This window comes from Chenopodium album, chromosome 9, assembly GCF_948465745.1.
Source record: "Chenopodium album chromosome 9, dcCheAlbu1.1, whole genome shotgun sequence".
Lineage (NCBI taxonomy): Eukaryota > Viridiplantae > Streptophyta > Magnoliopsida > Caryophyllales > Amaranthaceae > Chenopodium > Chenopodium album.
The window spans coordinates 3,976,537-3,984,964 of NC_137842.1; the positions used below are offsets into that span (position 1 = coordinate 3,976,537).

The 8,428-nt window shown below is 35.8% G+C and overlaps 1 pseudogene; it reads left to right on the top strand.

Moving 5' to 3' along the window:
• Window positions 1-2,916, top strand: LOC145557323 (7-deoxyloganetic acid glucosyltransferase pseudogene; annotated as a pseudogene).
• The last annotated feature ends 5,512 nt before the right edge of the window (window positions 2,917-8,428 follow it).

Consider the following 8,428-nt stretch of genomic DNA (forward strand, 5'->3'; position numbering starts at 1 on the left):
ATGGAGCAACTACCACTAAAAATTCCTCACGTATTGATATTCCCTTTGCCAATCCAAGGTGCAGTTAACTCCATGCTAAAACTAGCCGAGCTCATCCTCCTTGCTTCTAATGGCCAAATCCACATCACCTTCCTCACCACCGAGCACGTCCACCACCGTCTCAAGCTCCACGCCAAGGCAGCCACCCGCTTCAACGCCTACCCCGGATTCTCTCTTAGGAGCTTCTCGGATGGCCTACCGGAAGATCATCCTCGTGGAGGCGACAAATTTATGGAAATGTTGGATGCTGTAGAAGCTGTGAGCTACCCACTTATAAAGGAGATGTTAGTAAAAGATTCAAAGTTTGTAGAAAAAGTAGCTATAACATGTATGATACCAGATGGTTCATACAACTTTGCTTTGGATGTTGGTAAAGAGGCTGGAATTCCTGTTGTTTACTTTGATACAATTAGTCCTTGTTGTCTTTGGGTCTATCTTTGCCTTCCTAAGTTAATTGAAGCTGGTGAAGTTCCATTTGATGGTAAGTACATGTTATACAAAATACAACCCTTTAAGTTGCATCTAAACATTAAGCCTTTAAACGTGTTTGCTAAAATAAGTTTAGAAATTTATGACAATATAATCCGTCAATCATTGTGCTTAATGCTCAATAAGTTTTACTCTTTCTGATTTAACCCATATTATCACCCATGTCTAAATATGCACTCCCTCCAATTTTTTTATGTTTTATTTATAACATTTTACATTTTATTAAATAGTACTCGTTGTATTTTATAACGTTTTTTTTTATTTTTTATTTATTTATTTCGTCAGATCTCACAAATTACGGATTTTAATAGGTAGTTTCTAAAAAAAAATATATCCTACTATATTATATAGCTTCTTGAGATTGAAGAGCATGTGGTAAGCCTTTTTAAAATTGATTTTTCTTACAAACACAGTTTACGCAACTCACATAAGCACATGCATCCAGTGGCGGAATTAGGGGGGCCTGGGTGGGCCATGGCAGGGCCCAAAAAATTGTTTAATGCTAAGCCCAAATATGTTAATATAAAAAAAAACAAAAAAAAGCTAAAAAAACCCATGTACGTAACATATTTGTCGGCTATCACAAGAAAAAGGAAAGAATCTTTTATTACCCCACTTTTTGTGTACAGTACTTCATTTCCTACTAGTACTAATTTTTTTATTATTATTATTATTTTATTTTTTTTTTGAGAAATACTAGTACTAAATACCAAAAACTGAAAAGTACTTCTATAATCTATACATAGTGTATATCGAGAAGAAGATTGCTGGAAAATTGAAATAAAGTCAATTATAGATGACTTTAGGAGAGCCCATGTTAAGTGAATTTTTTTTTTTTTTTTGGCACTTTAAATTTGTACGGACCTTTTTATTTTAATGGTTTATGTTGTTTTTTTTTTAAACCAAATTATGTATGCATTTATCACTTGTCAGTTATTTTTTTTATTTTATTGATTAGGCCACCCTTTTAAAAAAATCCTGATTACGCCCCTGCATGCATCCATACTAGACTACCATTGTTGATAGAGTATAAAACATATCCTTAGGCCTCAACTATCAGCTTAAGCTTTTAGTTGAGCTGATCTCTAACATAGTATTGGAGTCAGCGTGACATAAAGGTCACGGGTTAGAATATTAAGCGCTGGGTATGAGGAAGGCCCATGCTAAGCTTTTGGTTGAGTTGGTCGGAGTATTTTGAAAATAATTCCCTTTTCTAAATCTAGCTATTTTTACTTACCCAACTAAGAGAGCCATTACAATTCTAAAATCTATTTTTACTTTAATTGATTTTTAGTTTATCTTAGAAAATATTCAATTCATTAATATTTCCCAAAACAATTTATGATAACAGTCTATTCTATGAACTCTCTTTGGCACATAGATTTAGTCAATGTTTATTTGTAATAAAGTTAAGCTCAATGTGATTTTCTTGTTGTAGAAAATGATGATTTTGAAGCACTAGTTAATGTCCCTGGCATGGAAGGTCTCTTGAGGCGACGTGATCTTCCTGATTTTTGTCGAGCCAACAATCCTTCTAGTAATGTTATGATCCAACGCATTTCGAAACAAGCGAAGCAATTTAACAAGGCCTCGGGCTTTATACTCAACACGTTTGAAGAACTAGAAGCACCATTGCTTTCCAACATTCGCTCTCATTTTCCAAGTGTGTATGCTATTGGTCCCCTACATCTACACTTGAAGGAAAGAATATCGCAAAACACGACCCTATCTTATAACTTAAATAGTTTGTGGCATGAGGATAGAAGATGCTTAGAGTGGCTCGATCAACAACCCCTAAGAAGCGTCGTCTTTTGTAGTTTTGGAACTCATATGTATATAACCAAGGAAACTCTAATGGAGTTTTGGATAGGTTTGGTGAATAGTGGGACTCGATTTTTATGGGTTAAACGACCACAATCTGTGATAGGGATGGACGACGATGTTCTCAATTGGGACGAACAAATACCTAGTGGTTTGTTAAAGAGTGTGAACCAAAATGGTTATGTGGTAGATTGGGCTCCGCAAGAAGAGATTTTAGGTCATTCTTCTATAGGAGGCTTCTTAACACATAGTGGATGGAACTCGACAATGGAAAGTATTGTGGCAGGAGTGCCTATGATATGTTGGCCTCGTTACGTAGATCAATTAGTTATTAGTAGGTATGTGAGCCATGTTTGGAAGATTGGATTAGACATGAAGGATGTGTGTGATAAATTTATAATAGAGAATATGGTAAGGGAACTCATGGATAAGAGGAAACATGAGTTGGTACAAAAATCAAATGCATTAGCCAACTTAGCTACACAATCGGTAAAGAAAAATGGATCTTCCTATTGTTCTTTGGATAAATTAGTTGATGATATAATGTCTTTTAGATTAGCAACGTGAGTAGAAAATATATATGTCTTGCTTCTTCACTTTGGTTTTCTAGTCAATAATTGCATTTTTACTCTAAGCAATATGCAATTCTTATTTTTCTCTCTCTATGTTTGACAACTTTTTGGTATGTTTGACAACTTTTGGGTAAAAAGTTGGTTGCAAAGCATATTCCTATTAAAGACTTTATACTACTATATTATTAACCAAGTAGTTATTGGTCAGACGATATCTCGAGTTATCAAACTATGAGTTTAGAATCATGTTGTTGTTGTTATAGTTTATAGCCACAAGTGGAAGATATAATGACTTTATACTACTATATTATTAACAATACCATACAACCACATGAACCAAACTTTAGAAAGATACTTAGTTTGTATAAGATTAGCTTTACAAAATTATAAGAAATACCATGTTGTTGTTCAAGTAATGGAAACTAATTATAGATTATTAAATTAGTGCATATAGATTATTAAACATTGATCAGAATTTTATTCTTTTTAGTTTGTTATAGAAATTAGTATTATATATATTTCCTCCATTTATTAATAGATCGATGTATCATATTGTATTGACTTTTGACACTATTTCTATATAAACTTTGGCCACATTTTAGGATCTTTTACCAAAACTGCTAATTTGATCAAAGTATTTACCAAAACGGCTAACTATAAATTTTAATTCCAAAACTAGCTAAATAATTGACTAAGAAAGAAATTAGCTATTTCTTATTTTCCTTTGAACCGGTTTGGTTCACTTTATTGATTTTTTTGTAATTTTTTTTTGTTTTGTTTTGGTTTTATTTTTTTTTTTTAATTTTATTTTGATTTTGGAATTTTTTAAGTTGGAAAATTTAAGCCATAAACAAATATACGGAATAATTTTGATCACAAAAAAAAAAAAAAACAGTCTAGATTGTATCACAAAAATTTGGAATTTCAAGTAGTATTGTTCTATCAATACCACCGCAAATTTATACAACAATAATGGTTTTTAAGGCATTGTTCATCTTTACATGCCTCTTAATTGTATAGAGGAGACCCCAGTTACTCTTCATGAGAAACGGGTTTTGTTTCTCTAGTGGCATATTTGCAATTTTTTCCAACTTTTTTGTGTTGTTGTGCTGATGAGTAGACATATGTGGGACATGCTTAGTTGGCATGAGCAGCTGAGTATGTGGGATGCCGTTATTGTAATTGTAGACACCCATTTGTGTCTCCCCAAAACCAAACCCAGTGATGAATACCTTTCACGTTGAATCATAATCGAATGAAGCGAAAGTGTGGAAAGTCTAGTGTTGCGGAAAGTTTTATTTCTTTTCTCTTCTCTCTGTTTTTGAAAACTTTATTTTAAGAAAAACAGCCAATCCAGTTTGGTTGGTCCATGATATGGGTCCAATAGTAGTGTAGTTGGATGGGGCTTGCAAAGACCTTTCCAACGATATATTATAAGCCCAATTTCGATGAATATTGAGGAAGTTATGGCCAATTTACTAAACTGGGCCCGGTTTGAGCTTTATATACGGCCCAATGATCTAGGGGAGGGCCTAATATGATTTATCATTTCTAATGAAATTAGGAATGGTTTTAGTCTTCTAGATTCTTCTAGAAGGTTCCTTTCATTCTTAATTCAATTAGCATTGATAAGTTGACTTTGTTGACTTTTAAGAGTTTTAATTAAAATCAAATAGCATTTCCGAAGAAATTATATTATTTTATCCTCCAGTACGGTAAACTTATCGGATTTTCGAAAACGCGTTAAAATCAAGCTTGGCGTCCAACCCCAGGCCTTGGCGCCTGGAACCAGGCTTGGCGCCTAGCGCTAGCCATTGGCGCCTGGCGCTAGTGCTGGTGCCTGGTGCTAGTGCTGGTGCCTGGCGCTAGCCATTGGCGCCTGGCGCTAGCCATTGGCGCCTGGCGCTAGCCATTGGTGCCAGCTAGCCAGGGTTGGCGCCAGCTCTGATTCCTGAGCGTCAGACTCTGTTTTGTTAATTTATCTTTTTTGGCTGATTTTCTCTATAAATATCGTATTAAAAACTCCGTTTTCATTCACCAATTCTCCTCATTCGCAAGTTTTCATCTACAATCATTAATTCTTTAGCATTCTTTTAATCTCTTTCCTAAATTTGGTTTTCTCATACAAAATTCCGCATTCACAAGATCTAGAAACACCTAGCCATATTCGAAGTTGCCTTCGCCCTAGACGTGAAAGGTTTTAATTTCTGAGGGTTTGGTCCCAAATCTCTCTTTCAATTATTTAATTTAATTGTTTGTTTATTATTTTCCTTGAAGTTACTAACGTGTGTATTTTGTTATTAGAAAGAGGTACGAGGCATCAAAGTAAGTACTTTAATGATTTATTGATGTTATAATGTAGATACCATGTTTATATTGTTATTATGATATTCCTAGTATCATATCTAGGGCAATTTTAATATTAAATATGATTGCTATGATGCTTCCTATTCCCTTTCTAATATTTATTCATGTTAGTATCATGTTAGGGTTAAAGATTTGATTTTTATTGCTTAGTGACATGCTAGGGTTTGTTATTAATCTTGTTAGTATCATGCCTAGGATCTTGCTATTATTATGCTTTAATATTAACATGAACATGATTATTATTATTTTGATGATTATTATTTTTGTGATGATTATTGTTATTCATGTTTATTCTAATGATTGATTATTTATTATGTTGCTTGATATTTATATTTATTGCTTGATCACCTTTTATGCATGTTAAAGGGAATCTGTACTTGTAATCACGCTTAATAAGATATTTAATAATCTTGTTAGGGTTAATTGTGATTATAATTCAAGTGATCGCCAATAATAGTTTGTTTGTGCATTAATATTCAACCAACATAGATAAACAGGTTTAGGGTTAATCCTATTGATTGCATGTTAATTAGAAAGCGCACATGAATATGATCAGAATAAAGTAGAGGCCTATTATTAGGGCAGGTTCAATCTCTTTTAGGTTGGATTTGTACCTTCATCCCCGAACCCTTGTTTGGTTCTAGACCTTATGGAGTTGACGATCTCTTGGATCGTTAAGGGGTGTAACCTTCACCTCGTGAACGGTTTACAAGTTCTTAAAAAATTTGTTGGCGACTCTTTTGCTCTATCTTCTTCCCTTTTGGACGCCACCGTACTTTAGTGTATGATCACAGTGGGGTTCAAGCTAGTGGAATTAAAGGCTAGAAATTATTCCCTACAGTTTTTGGCGACTCCACTGGGGAGGATTTCTATTTTAATTCCTGAATTTGTTTCGGCAATGATTTAGAATGAGTGGATGAGACTCGAAAAGTTCTAAGTATTTTATGTGCGTAATTTTGATTAACATTATCGTCATATGTATAAAAAGGATCTCATTGGAATGACCATCCGTAATGAGTAAAAAACATAGGATTTTACACGTAGGAAATTTGAGGAATGTCTTTCACAACTAGGACTGAAATAACACCGCGCGAAACTTGAAGATTTTATCGAGCACAAAAAGCCGCTGAGGCATGTGGGAAGTAGCGTCAGGGGCCAGAGCTTGGCGCCACACTTTTAGCCGTAGCGCTAGACGCCAGTATTGGCGCCAGGCGCTACAGTTAAAAGTTGGCGCCAGTCTCTGATTGCTGGCGCCAATTTCTCCCAATACCGAGCCAGAAATATGCGTTCTAATTTCGACCGGTTTTTCGTATTGTTTGCTCGATCCTACTTCCTGATTGAATTTTTTCTCACTTTTCTGAAACCCATATGTGTTCTACATATGGGCATAACCCTCTGGGAATTCATGCTCTATCTACCTGATTGAACGCTCCGTGCAACAAAGGGTACATCCGAGATGTTGAATTCACCAAACCATGGAAGCGAGTTTATTCTAAAACTCGCGGTGTCCCATCCACTCGCGCCAACCCTTCACGGTTAGGCTTCCGGCGGTGCATCCGGACAATTAACCATGGACCCTCTATTGAATAAACCATATCCCGAACTTTAGAGAACTAGAGCCATGGTTAGGTTGCAAACTCATTGCATCATATTGTGCCTACTTGACTAATTGCGCATTATTTGTTGTGCATATATATTCTATGTTTCTCTTAACCGTTTGTTGACTTGTGTTAAGACTAAATAAATAAATTAATGAATTAAAGAACTTTGCCTAATTAATTAATTAATTATTTAATTTGAGTCAATAAAGTCTAATATTTTAATCGGAATTGACCTAGTACGACTTTAGGCATACCCCAGTTGACTAATAACACCGAAAAAAGTCCCAGACCGAAGCTCCACTATTGGCGCCAAGGTCTGAGCTGTAGCGCCACACTATGGTGTGTAGCGCCTGACGACAGCTATGTTGTCTGGCGCCAAGCTCCACAGTGTGACGCCAGTCCTGTCGCTTGGCCGACAGTTCGGATTATTGGTCGAGTCATCACCTAGGGTCTAATTAACCAGTTTGCTAATTAATTCGGTTAATTTTCGCTGTCAATAACACCTTGTCGAGTCATTAATCGAGTCTTAGTCACATAGTCTAGCCACATGGTCATGACACGAGTCTTAACATGTCCCATACACTCACTAATCTTAGCACACACTTTGAGTACACATCACCATGACCATGTCGTAGGTCCATGCATGAGTCGGTCTTTTCCGTCATTTGAGTTGGGGGGTACATTCTATCCCTAATTCTTCATATCCCTCCACCTCCATCATCTTTTTCTTTTTTCACTTTCTATTCCAATTTTTTCTTCACTTCCTCCATCCATCGCATGTTGAATAAACTTTGAGTCAAAAAATTAACAATAAGTATCCCCAAATTCCTTTTCCACAGTACTTGGTCGAGGAGAGAAGGGCGATTAATCAAGGACAACCTCTTTATTCAAGTCTCGCTTTTTGATAAACCGATTCGTCAAAAGAGGAAGGCTAAGAAGATAATGGCAACTCAAGAAGAAGTCAATGATCTTAAGAACCAACTGGCTACTGTGACTGAGACACTTAAGCTTCTCGCACTTAGGATCGACGATCCCGCGAAGCAACAACAAATGGACCTCATGCAAGAGAGTTTAAGCAAGTTGTCTAGTGACTATAAATTTCAGGGCATGAGTTCACAAGGGGTCTTGGTGGAAAAAGATCTTCTTCCACATAAGTTCAATTCCAACGACATCCAAAAATTCAAGGCAACGGATAATCCTTACTTTCATCTAAGAGCTTTTGAAACCATAATGAGTATTAAGGGTATCGATAAGAAGGTTTTTCCCTCTCTGTTCTCACTATCTCTTGAAACCGTTTGCCAACAATGGTACTTCTCCCTTAAAAAAGAGAAAACCTCTACCTGGGAATCGATAGTAAACGCTTTTGTTGATAGGTACAAGTGCAATATCCAAGTTGAAACCGACCATAGAAAACTTGAGATGCTAAGACAAAAAGAGAATGAAGGTTTTACTTCTTTCTTTAATAAATGGAGGGAAACTTCCGCCAAGATGATTGAGGTCCCCACCGAAAAGGAGTATGTGAGGATGTTTATCAAGAAT